Below are 13,995 nucleotides of genomic sequence, written 5' to 3'. Positions count from 1 at the left end.
TGTCTCTCTTGTGTCTGATCTGTCACTGGCTGTCTCTCTTGTGTCTGATCTGCCACAGGCTGTCTCTTACACTGATGTCTCTCCTGTGTGTGATCTGTCACTGGCTGTCTCATACACTGACACTGCTGTCTCTCCTGTGTGTGATCTGTCACTGGCTGTCTCATTGTCTCATACACTGATATCTCTCCTGTATGTGATCTGTCACTGGCTGTCTCTTACACTGATGTCTCTCCTGTGTGTGATCTGTCACTGGCTGTCTCTTACACTGCTGTCTCTCCTGTGTGTGATCTGTCACTGGCTGTCTCATACACTGCTATATCTCCTGTGTCTGATCTGTCACTGGCTGTCTCTTATACCACTGTCTCTCTTGTGTCTGATCTGTCACTGGCTGTCTCTCTTGTGTCTGATCTGCCACAGTCTGTCTCTTACACTGCTGTGTCTCCTGGGCCTGATTTGTCACTGGCTGTCTCATACACTGCTGTCTCTCCTGTGTCTGATCTGTCACTGGCTGTCTCATACACTGCTGTCTCTCTTGTGTGTGATCTGTCACTGGCTGTCTCATTGTCTCATACACTGCTATCTCTGTTGTGTCTGATCTGTCACTGGCTGTCTCTTATACCACTGTCTCTCTTGTATCTGATCTGCCACAGGCTGTCTCTTACACTGCTGTGTCTCCTGGGCCTGATTTGTCACTGGCAGGCTGTCTCATACACTGCTGTCTCTGTGTGTGATCTGTCACTGGCTGTCTCATACACTGATGTCTCTCCTATGTCTAATCTGTTACTGGCTGTCTCATACACTGCTGTCTCTCCTGTGTGATCTGTCACTGGCTGTCTCTTACACAGCTGTCTCTCCTGTGTGTGATCTGTCACTGGCTGTCTCTTACACAGCTGTCTCTCCTGTGTGTGATCTGTCACTGGCTGTCTCTTACACTGCTGTCTCTCCTGTGTGTGATCTGTCACTGGCTGTCTCTTACACTGCTGTCTCTCCTGTGTGTGATCTGTCACTGGCTGTCTCTTACACTGCTGTCTCTCCTATGTCTGATCTGTCACTGGCTGTCTCATACACTGATGTCTCTCCTGTGTGATCTGTCACTGGCTGTCTCATACACTGCTATCTCTCCTGTATGTGATCTGTCACTGGCTGTCTCTTACACAGCTGTCTCTCCTGTGTGATCTGTCACTGGCTGTCTCTTACACAGCTGTCTCTCCTGTGTGATCTGTCACTGGCTGTCTCTTACACAGCTGTCTCTCCTGTGTGTGATCTGTCACTGGCTGTCTCTTACACAGCTGTCTCTCCTGTGTGTGATCTGTCACTGGCTGTCTCTTACACAGCTGTCTCTCCTGTGTGTGATCAGTCACTGGCTGTCTCTTACACTGCTGTCTCTCCTACGTCTGATCTGTCTCTGGCAGTCTGTAGTACTCACCTGTCTCTCGCTGTCAGTCTCTTGTTCTGTCTGTTGCTCAGCTCTGAGTGTCTCTCGCTCTATCCTCCATTATCCCTTGCAGCGTGCAGTCTCTGTGTCTGTCTCTCACTTCCCCTATTGAGGTTACACAGAAAAACTTCCCCTAAGGGTGTAACCGAGAGACCTTCCTCCCCTGCTGGAGACTCACCTGTGCCTCACACCTGAGAGAGAGCCCCTCCCACCTGCCAGTCACCTGACACACAGACTCCTACCTGAGCTCAGACCTGCCTGTGCTACACATCCTGCATACTACCCTATACTGCACACCATACCCTATACTGCACACCATACCCTATACTGCACATCATACCCTATACTGCACACCATACCCTATACTGCACACCATACCCTATACTGCACACCATACCCTATACTGCACACCATACCCTATACTGCACATCATACCCTATACTGCACACCATACCCTATACTGCACACCATACCCTATACTGCACATCATACCCTATACTGCACACCATACCCTATACTGCACATCATACCCTATACTGTACACCATACCCTATACTGCACACCATACCCTATACTGCACACCATACCCTAAACTGCACACCATACCCTATACTGCACATCATACCCTATACTGCACACCATACCCTATACTGCACATCATACCCTATACTGCACACCATACCCTATACTGCACATCATACCCTATACCACCCTATACTGCACATCATGCCCCATTCCACCCTATACTGCACACAATACCCTATACCACCCTATACTGCACACCATACCCTATACTGCACATCATACCCTATACTGCACACCATACCCTATACTGCACATCATACCCTATACTGTACACCATACCCTATACTGCACACCATACCCTATACTGCACATCATACCCTATACTGTACACCATACCCTATACTGCACACCATACCCTATGCTGCACATCATACCCTATACTGCACACCATACCCTATACTGCACATCATACCCTATACTGCACACCATACCCTATACTGCACACCATACCCTATACTGCACATCATACCCTATACCACCCTATACTGCACATCATGCCCCATTCCACCCTATACTGCACACAATACCCTATACCACCCTATACTGCACACCATATCCTATACCACCCTATACTGCACACCATACCCTATACCCCCTATACTGCACATCATATCCTATACCACTCTATACTGCACACCATACCCTATACCACCCTATACTGCACATCATATCCTATACCACCCTATACTGCACACCATACCAATATCACCCTATTTTACCCACCATACCCTATACTGCACATCATACCCTATACCACCCTATACTGCACATCATATCCTATACCACCCTATACTGCACACCATACCCTATACCACCTTATACTGCACATCATACCTTATACTACCCTATATTGCACACCATACCCTATACTGCACACCATACCCTATACCACCCTATAGTGTACACCATACCCTATACTGCACATCATACCTTATACCACCCTATACTGTACACACCATATCCTATACCACCCTATACTACACATCATACCCTATACCACCTTATACTGCACATCATATCTTATACTACCCTATACTGCACATCATACCCCATACCACCCTATACTGCACACAATACCCTATACCACCCTATACTGCACATCATATCCTATACCACCCTATACTGCACATCATACCCTATACCACCCTATACTGCACATCATATCCTATACCACCCTATGCTGCACACCATACCCTATACACCCTATACTGCACATCATACCCTATACCACCCTATACTGCACACCATACCCTATACTGCACATCATACCCTATACTACACACCAGACCCTATACCACCCTATACTGCACATCATACCCTATACCACCCTATACTGCACACCATACCCTATACTGCACATCATACCCTATACCACCCTATACTGCTCACCATACCCTATACCCCCTATACGGAACATCATACCCTATACCACCCTATAATGCACATCATACCCTATACCACCCTATACTACACATCATACCCTATACCACCTTATACTGCACATCATACCCTATACTGCACACCATACTCTATACTGCAAACCATACCCTCTACCACCCTATACTGTACAACCATATCCTATACCACCCTATACTGCACCGCATACCATATACCACCCTATACTGCACCGCATACCATATACCACCCTATACTGCAAACCATACCCTATACCACCCTATACTGAACACCATACCCTATACTGCACATCATACCCTATACCACCCTATACTGCACACCATATCCTATACTGCACACCATACCATAAACCACCCTATACTACACATCATACCCTATACCACCCTATACTACACATCATACCCTATACTGCACACCATACCTTATACTACATATCATACCCTATACCACCCTATACTACACACCATACCCTATACCACCCTATACTACACACCATACCCTATACCACCCTATGCTGCACATCATACCCTATACCACCCATCATACCATATGCCACACATCATACCCTATACCACCCTATACTGCACATCATACCCTATACCACCCTATACTACACACCATACCCTATACCACCCTATACTACACATCATACCCTAAACCACCCTATACCACACATCATACCCTATACTGCACATCATACCCTATACCACACATCATACCCTATACTGCACATCATGCCCTATGCCCCCTATACTGCACATCATATCCTATGCCACCCTATACTGCACATCATACCCTATACCACCCTATGCTACACATCATACCCTATACCACCCTATACTGCACACCATACCCTATACCACCCTATACTACACATCAAACCCTATATCCCCCTATACTGCACATCATATCCTATTCCACCCTATACTGCACATCATACCCTATACCACCCTATACTACACATCATACCCTATACCCCCCTATACTGCACATCATATCCTATACCACCCTATACTGCACAGCATACCCTATACCACCCTATAATGCCCAGCATACCCTATACCACCATATACTGCACATCATATCCTATACCACCCTATACTGCACACCATACCCTATACCACCCTATACTGCACACCATACCCTATACCACCCTATACTGCACATCATACCCTATACCACCCTATGCTGCACAGCATACCCCATACCACTATATAATGCACAGCACACCCTATACTACACATCATACCCTATACTGCACATCATACCCTATACCACCCTTTACTACACACCATACTTTATACCATCCTATACTGAACACCATACCCTATACTGCACATCATACCCTATACCACCCTATACTGCACACCATACCCTATACCACCATATACTGCACACCATACCCTATACCACCATATACTACACACCATACCCTATACCACCCTATACTGCACACCATACCCTATACCACCCTATACTGCACATCATACCCTATACCACCCTATACTACACACCATACCCTATACTGCACATCATACCCTATACTACCATACCCTATACCACCCTATACTGCTCACCATACCCTATACCACCCTATACTGCACATCATACCCTATACTACACACCATACCCTATACCACCCTATACTGCCCATCATACCCTATGCCACCCTATACTGCACATCATACCCTATACCAGCCTATACTACACATCATACCCTATACCCCCTATACTGCACATCATACCCTATACCACCCTATACTGCACATCATACCCTATACCACCCTATACTTCACACCATACCCTATACCACTCTATACTGCACATCATACCCTATACCACCCTATACTGCACATCATACCCTATACTACACACCATACCCTATACCACCCTATACTGCACACAATACCCTATACAACCCTATACTGCACACCATACCCTATACCACCCTATACTGCACATCATACCCTATACCATCCTATACTGCACATCATACCCTATACTGCACATCATACCCTATACCACCCTATACTGCAGACCATACCCTATACTACACATCTGACCCTATAACACCCTATACTGCACATCATACCCTATACCATCCTATACTGCACATCATACCCTATACCACCCTATACTGCACATCATACCCTATACTGCACATCATACCCTATACCACCCTATACTGCAGACCATACCCTATACTACACATCAGACCCTATACCACCCTATACTGCACATCATACCCTATACCACCCTATACTGCACATCATACCCTATACTACATACCATACCCTATACCACCCTATAGTGCGCACCATACCATACAGACAGCGCAGTGGGGTCACGGTTGATTATATGTAAATATGTTTTAGAGCCATACTTACTCGCCTGGGCTAGTAGGGGCAAGCTAATTGAATCGACCACTAAGTGGTTAAAAATTGTATTTTTTTATAGAGGTAATAACCAAACATAAGTATACATATACACTAGTTTTTAATACATAAAATACTAATAGCTAAATGTTATCCCCCATCCAGGAGATCTACCACACGCCCTGTATACAGCACGTGACCAGTGTCCGGATTCAGCCCCCAGGGTACCAGGCTGCCGCTGTTTGTAGTGTGGAATAGTGTACAACTGTGGTCATTTGTGTAATTGGTCATTTCCCTAGATGCATGCAATGAAATGAATTCACTCCGATGAGATATTTATATAAGGTCATATCTGATTGTCTGCTGGCCAGAATGCACCAGCTGACGCGTTTCACTACAGACAGTGGCGGCTTCAGAACCCAGCAATGACATGTGGCTGTGCGCTGGAGACATTTAGGAAATTGGGTCCACCTTTACATTACAGTAACCCACCTCCTTGCCCACTGATACGGGGCTACCACTGTACTGTAGTACCCACTAGTAATATACGTGCCTCCACCCACGTGTATCACAGCAAGCTGAGTGAAATAGGGACCCATCGGGAAAGTCCTTCAATATAACATGTCAGTATAATTTATACGTTTACTATTAGAGGTGGTGAGTTGTGGATGACGGAACCAGTTACCGAAACGTGTAGGAATAGATTATCATTTATCACCTGTTGCTATATTTCCTCGCCGCCGGCAGTCGTAGATTATAAGACAAATATAATAACTACAACGCATGTAATATCAGTGTCAGCTGACGCGCTTACATACAGTGTATCACCAGCAGTGTATATTCCCGCGCCCCTATCACTGTGCAGTGTGTTACCCCGAATATACCTTCTTCAGGCAAGATATATATGCCTCTATATGTATATGGAAAGGGGGACAGTGCGTCAGTCCTAGTACTTTGTTTTCCTCTCCTTTTAAAAGCTCAAGTGAATTCTCAGCATTCCGATAGGATTCAGGGACAGTTCTACCCACCAACCGGATGACTATGCGAGTCTTACCCACTGAGTCAGTGCTGCTCCTAGAGGTATACAAGTCCTGGTATCCGCTATTTACAGAAGCTCTTCCTCCAACCATCCGCCTTTCAGACAGACACTAATACCCCCTTCACACCGCACAAATAACCCCGTATATTGCCAGGTCGATGTGAAAGGGGTAAGTCCCAAATTCCAGAGCCACCTGATCCGGTGTTTCAACCCAGGTATATGAATCCTTGACTTGTAAATATAACATATTGCTAACATGGGCCACTAGATGGTGCTGTTGTATCACTATTCGGGCACCAATGTAGTTCTATAGAATACAGACGTCAGTACCAGGCAATATATTACACTGTCTCTATACTGTATTTAGCCCTTGTTGTACTAGGCAGCTACACCTGCGTGCTTATACTTATACTCCAGCACTGCCCTGTACCCTGTGGTGAGTGCGGAGCAGTGTACATACCTTCTCACCACTTGTAGTCCAGCTGTGCCATCTTCTCCAATGTTCCCACCGCTGTCTGTCACTGCCTCAGGCCACTCCCCCGGCTCCTTTTATCTGCACTGTCATTGGTGGTCAATGGGGAGCGCTTGTACTAGGCTACATCAGCTCTGCCCCGCTTTACTGTAGCTGGCATATGCTGACTTCCATAGCCACCTGTCACTAGCTCTGATCACTGCTTCCACAGGAGCTGTGAGCCGCCGTAGCCACCTCTCGCCAGAGAAACAGGAGCCATGAGCCACCGTAGCCACCTCTCGCCAGAGAAACAGGAGCCATGAGCCGCCGTAGCCACCTCTCGCCAGAGAAACAGGAGCCATGAGCCGCCGTAGCCACCTCTCGCCAGAGAAACAGGAGCCATGAGCCACCGTAGCCACCTCTCGCCAGAGAAACAGGAGCCATGAGCCGCCGTAGCCACCTCTCGCCAGAGAAACAGGAGCCATGAGCCGCCGTAGCCACCTCTCGCCAGAGAAACAGGAGCCATGAGCCACCGTAGCCACCTCTCGCCAGAGAAACAGGAGCCATGAGCCGCCGTAGCCACCTCTCGCCAGAGAAACAGGAGCCATGAGCCGCCGTAGCCACCTCTCGCCAGAAAAACAGGAGCCGTGAGCCACCTCTCGCCAGAGAAACAGGAGCCATGAGCCACCGTAGCCACCTCTCGCCAGAGAAACAGGAGCCATGAGCCGCCGTAGCCACCTCTCGCCAGAGAAACAGGAGCCATGAGCCGCCGTAGACACCTCTCGCCCAGAGACACAGGAGCCATGAGCCGCCGTAGCCACCTCTCGCCAGAGAAACAGGAGCCATGAGCCGCCGTAGCCACCTCTCGCCAGAGAAACAGGAGCCATGAGCCGCCGTAGCCACCTCTCGCCAGAGAAACAGGAGCCATGAGCCGCCGTAGCCACCTCTCGCCAGAGAAACAGGAGCCATGAGCCGCCGTAGCCACCTCTCGCCAGAGAAACAGGAGCCATGAGCCGCCGTAGACACCTCTCGCCCAGAGACACAGGAGCCATGAGCCGCCGTAGCCACCTCTCGCCAGAGACACAGGAGCCGTGAGCCACCGTAGCCAGCTGCCACCCAGAGACACAGGAGCCATGAGCCACCGCACCTTGCTTCCAACACCATAGTACGCTTCCCCTAGCAGCGCTCTCCCTGGCTACACTCCTCCAGCCACCTAATTTACAGCTCAGTCTACAGCTCTGTAGCTGGCTCAAGCGGACAGTGGGTGAGCTCTTGAGGGGGAACGCCAGTCTGGCTGTCAGCAGCAACTGATCACTCTTTTATCCCTTCAGGGAGGTAAGGCCCCGCCCACTGGCAATCACCCCATATAACTCCGGATGATAGGCCCCGCCCACTAGCAGTCACCACATATTACTCAGGATGATAGGCCCCGACCACTGGCAATCACCCCATATCACTCCGGATGATAGGCTCCGCCTACTAGCAGTCACCACATATTACTCAGGATGATAGCCCCCCCCCCCCCACTGGCAACCACCCCATGTCACTCCGGATGATAGGCCCCGCCCCCTGGCAATCACCCCATCTCACTCCACATGATAGGCCCCGCCCACAGGCAATCACCCCATGTCACTCCGGATGATAGGACCTGCCCACTGGCAATCACCACATATTACTCAGGATGATAGGCCCCGCCCACAGGCAATCACCCCATGTCACTCCGGATGATAGGACCTGCCCACTGGCAATCACCACATATTACTCAGGATGATAGGCCCCGCCCACAGGCAATCACCCCATGTCACTCCGGATGATAGGCCAATGACAAAAGACACCAACTTCAACACAGATATCATACATAAAGAACTATATTTTTACACCCCCCCCCCCCCCTTACCCCTAAGGTGTAGATATATTAACTATTATGAGAGGTTTTACCTCAAGAATTGTAAATATATACATATGATCACTTAGAGTACTACATAACATCACCAGTTATACCTATATAATCATGTACCCTAGTCATAAAGTTTTACCTCAGGAATGGTGTGGCCGGTGACCCGTCAGCCACGTGGACAATGGCAGCCATGGCACGTAAGGGGTTAACCTTTCCATGCCCAACGCCATTTTTAAATGGACGAATTGGCGCAAATGCATGTTTAATACTGTGTTTTCACCGTGTTATCTTTCATGTTCTAGGCACAGTGGTAGGATTGCACATTTACAATGCAGCAAATGCCAGCACTCAGAAGGAATGTGTAAGCTGTTTTGGTTTTAAAAGACCTTGACGATTGTTCGAGACACTTTTGCATAGAAAGTCATATGTTAATGTCCTAGCTCCAGCAGGGGATAGGTGGCGATTAGCGGCCTTTTGGTGGGCAAATGTTTTCTTTCAGATACAAACGAAGGTTTGGAATGAAGACTGTGCTTTCAGCATCTCCTGTTGTGTGATAAGCCAGAACTGGTTTTGCATGGAGACAAAAGTGGATGCTAAATCAGATTGTGTTTTACAAACGCAAACTAGTGGGTTTCGTGTAACAACAATTAAGATTTCCTAGGGCTGCATTATGTAGGATGCAGATTTATGTTTAAATTGCAAGAACGTTGTCTATGTGTGAGAGGATGAATGCAATTAAAATGCAAGTTATATTTACATTTGTGAAAGAGACAGGAACATGATAATCAGATTGTGTTTGGGAAAGCCACTGGTTTGGTTATATATGAAGAGGAGCAGAACATTGCTTTACCTAATTCTTAACTTTTGAAATGTAACTTGTATTTATTTATATTTTGTGCGATAACCTGATTGGTTGGAGAAGACAGGGAGGGCTTAACCCCCCTGTGGTACTGTGTGTAGAACTGAGATAAAAAGAGGAAGCCTGTGAGCCTCCAGAGTGTATTATACCAACTACATTCTGCTGTAACATCTTGCTGTATTGCTGGTGCCCCTAGCAATAGGGAAGGGTCTTTTTCAAGACTGTTTGGGAGAATAAACATCTTCTGCCTCAAGACGACAGCTTCATCTCGTGACATGTAGGGCTAGGCAAAACCTTGCTCCGTTTTCCGGCTGTCCAGGGTACACCCAGCGTTCCAAGCTCCACCTCCCGCCAAGTACCAGGTAGAGGCCTAGTCAAGCGACTAGTGAAGATTCATCAACACCACACAGGTTTGGTAAGACAGCGTGTCGACACGTATAGAGCAGAACCGTGGTTCCAGATGCCACGGCAACAAGGAGTCTGGTGGTGGCAGCGTAGTACATGCCCACCGCGCAGTGGGTGGAGTCAGTAACAGGCGGTTACTGATGGTAGGCAGGAATCCCCTAAGGGACCAGGTCCCGTGTGATCTAAACTCCATTTTGTGACTGGGGACAGGACTTGAGGCGGTGAGGGCTTTCGTACGGAGCCGTCCGGTCACAAATGGTAATATATACATACAGTGGATCCAGAAAGTGTTCACAGCGCTTCACCTTTTCCACATTTTGTTATCTTACAGCTTTTTTCCAAAATGGAATAAATTAATTTTTTCCCTCAAAATTCTACACACAACGTGAATATTTTTTTTAGAGAGATTTTTGCAAATGTATTAAAAATTAAAAAACTAAGAAATCACATGTACATAAGTATTCACAGCCTTTGCCATGAAACTCAAAATGGAGCTTAGGTGCATTCTGTTTCCACTGATCATCCTTCAGATGTTCCTACAGCTTAATTAGAGTCCACCCGTGGTAAATTCAGTTGATTGGACATGATTTGGAAAGGCACACACCTGTCTATATTAGAGATGAGCGGGTTCGGTTCCTCGGAATCCGAACCCGCCCGAACTTCATGATTTTTTACACAGATCCGAGCGACTCGGATCTTCCCGCCTTGCTCGGTTAACCCGAGCGCGCCCGAACGTCATCATGACGCTGTCGGATTCTCGCGAGGCTCGGATTCTATCGCGAGACTCGGATTCTATATAAGGAGCCGCGCGTCGCCGCCATTTTACACGTGCATTGAGATTGATAGTGAGAGGACGTGGCTGGCGTCCTCTCCGTTTAGAGAAGAAATAGATAGGAGAGTGAGAGTGAGACAGTGACACTTCATTTACTGGAGCTTAGGAGGAGTACTCAGACAGAGAGTGCAGAATTTTGCTGATAGTATTAGTTAGTTATACTAGTGACAGAGTGAGACAGTGACACTTCATTTACTGGAGCTTAGGAGGAGTACTCAGACAGAGAGTGCAGAATTTTGCTGATAGTATTAGTTAGTTATACTAGTGACTGACCAGTGACCACCAGTGCAGTTTTATATTATTTAATATAATCCGTTCTCTGCCTGAAAAAACGATACACAGTGACTCAGTCACATACCATATCTGTGCTCACTGCTCAGCCCAGTGTGCTGCATCATCTATGTATAATATCTGACTGTGCTCACACAGCTTAATTGTGGGGGAGACTGGGGAGCAGTTAGGTTGTAGCAGGAGCCAGGAGTACATATTAAAATTAAACAGTGCACACTTTTTTTCTGCAGGAGTGCCACTGCCAGTGTGACTGACCAGTGACCTGACCACCAGTATAGTATACTATATTGTATTGTGATTGACTGTCTGCCTGTAAAAGTTAAACACACGTCGTGTGACTTGTGTGGTGTTTTTTTATTCTATAAAATAAAAAACTCATTCTGCTGACAGACAGTGTCCAGCAGGTCCGTCATTATATAATATATACCTGTCCGGCTGCAGTAGTGATATATATATATATTTTTTATATCATTATTTATCATCCAGTCGCAGCAGACACAGTACGGTAGTTCACGGCTGTAGCTACCTCTGTGTCGGCACTCGGCAGTCCATCCATAATTGTATACCACCTACCCGTGGTTTTTTTTTCTTTCTTCTTTATACATACTACATCTCATTATCATCCAGTCTATATTAGCAGCAGACACAGTACAGTACGGTAGTCCACGGCTGTAGCTACCTCTGTGTCGGCACTCGGCAGTCCGTCCATAATTGTATACCACCTACCCGTGGTTTTTTTTTCTTTCTTCTTTATACATACTACATCTCATTATCAACCAGTCTATATTAGCAGCAGACACAGTACGGTAGTCCACGGCTGTAGCTACCTCTGTGTCGGCACTCGGCAGTCCGTCCATAATTGTATACCACCTACCCGTGGTTTTTTTTTTTCTTTCTTCTTTATACATACTACATCTCATTATCATCCAGTCTATATTAGCAGCAGACACAGTACAGTACGGTAGTCCACGGCTGTAGCTACCTCTGTGTCGGCACTCGGCAGTCCATCCATAATTGTATACCACCTACCCGTGGTTTTTTTTTTCTTTCTTCTTTATACATACTACATCTCATTATCATCCAGTCTATATTAGCAGCAGACACAGTACAGTACGGTAGTCCACGGCTGTAGCTACCTCTGTGTCGGCACTCGGCAGTCCATCCATAATTGTATACCACCTACCCGTGGTTTTTTTTTTCTTTCTTCTTTATACATACTACATCTCATTATCATCCAGTCTATATTATCAGCAGACACAGTACAGTACGGTAGTCCACGGCTGTAGCTACCTCTGTGTCGGCACTCGGCAGTCCGTCCATAATTGTATACCACCTACCCGTGGTTTTTTTTTTCTTTCTTCTTTATACATACTACATCTCATTATCATCCAGTCTATATTAGCAGCAGACACAGTACAGTACGGTAGTCCACGGCTGTAGCTACCTCTGTGTCGGCACTCGGCAGTCCGTCCATAATTGTATACCACCTACCCGTGGTTTTTTTTTTCTTTCTTCTTTATACATACTACATCTCATTATCATCCAGTCTATATTAGCAGCAGACACAGTACAGTACGGTAGTCCACGGCTGTAGCTACCTCTGTGTCGGCACTCGGCAGTCCGTCCATAATTGTATACTAGTATCCATCCATCTCCATTGTTTACCTGAGGTGCCTTTTAGTTGTGCCTATTAAAATATGGAGAACAAAAATGTTGAGGTTCCAAAATTAGGGAAAGATCAAGATCCACTTCCACCTCGTGCTGAAGCTGCTGCCACTAGTCATGGCCGAGACGATGAAATGCCAGCAACGTCGTCTGCCAAGGCCGATGCCCAATGGCATAGTACAGAGCATGTCAAATCCAAAACACCAAATATCAGTAAAAAAAGGACTCCAAAACCTAAAATAAAATTGTCGGAGGAGAAGCGTAAACTTGCCAATATGCCATTTACCACACGGAGTGGCAAGGAACGGCTGAGGCCCTGGCCTATGTTCATGGCTAGTGGTTCAGCTTCACATGAGGATGGAGGCACTCAGCCTCTCGCTAGAAAAATGAAAAGACTCAAGCTGGCAAAAGCAGTAGCACCGCAAAGAACTGTGCGTTCTTCGAAATCCCAAATCCACAAGGAGAGTCCAATTGTGTCGGTTGCGATGCCTGACCTTCCCAACACTGGACGTGAAGAGCATGCGCCTTCCACCATTTGCACGCCCCCTGCAAGTGCTGGAAGGAGCACCCGCAGTCCAGTTCCTGATAGTCAGATTGAAGATGTCAGTGTTGAAGTACACCAGGATGAGGAGGATATGGGTGTTGCTGGCGCTGGGGAGGAAATTGACCAGGAGGATTCTGATGGTGAGGTGGTTTGTTTAAGTCAGGCACCCGGGGAGACACCTGTTGTCCGTGGGAGGAATAT

This window comes from Pseudophryne corroboree, chromosome 7 (assembly GCF_028390025.1).
Source record: "Pseudophryne corroboree isolate aPseCor3 chromosome 7, aPseCor3.hap2, whole genome shotgun sequence".
NCBI lineage: Eukaryota > Metazoa > Chordata > Amphibia > Anura > Myobatrachidae > Pseudophryne > Pseudophryne corroboree.
The sequence above is the reverse complement of the archived record's forward strand: the minus strand, read 5'-3'. Positions refer to the sequence as shown.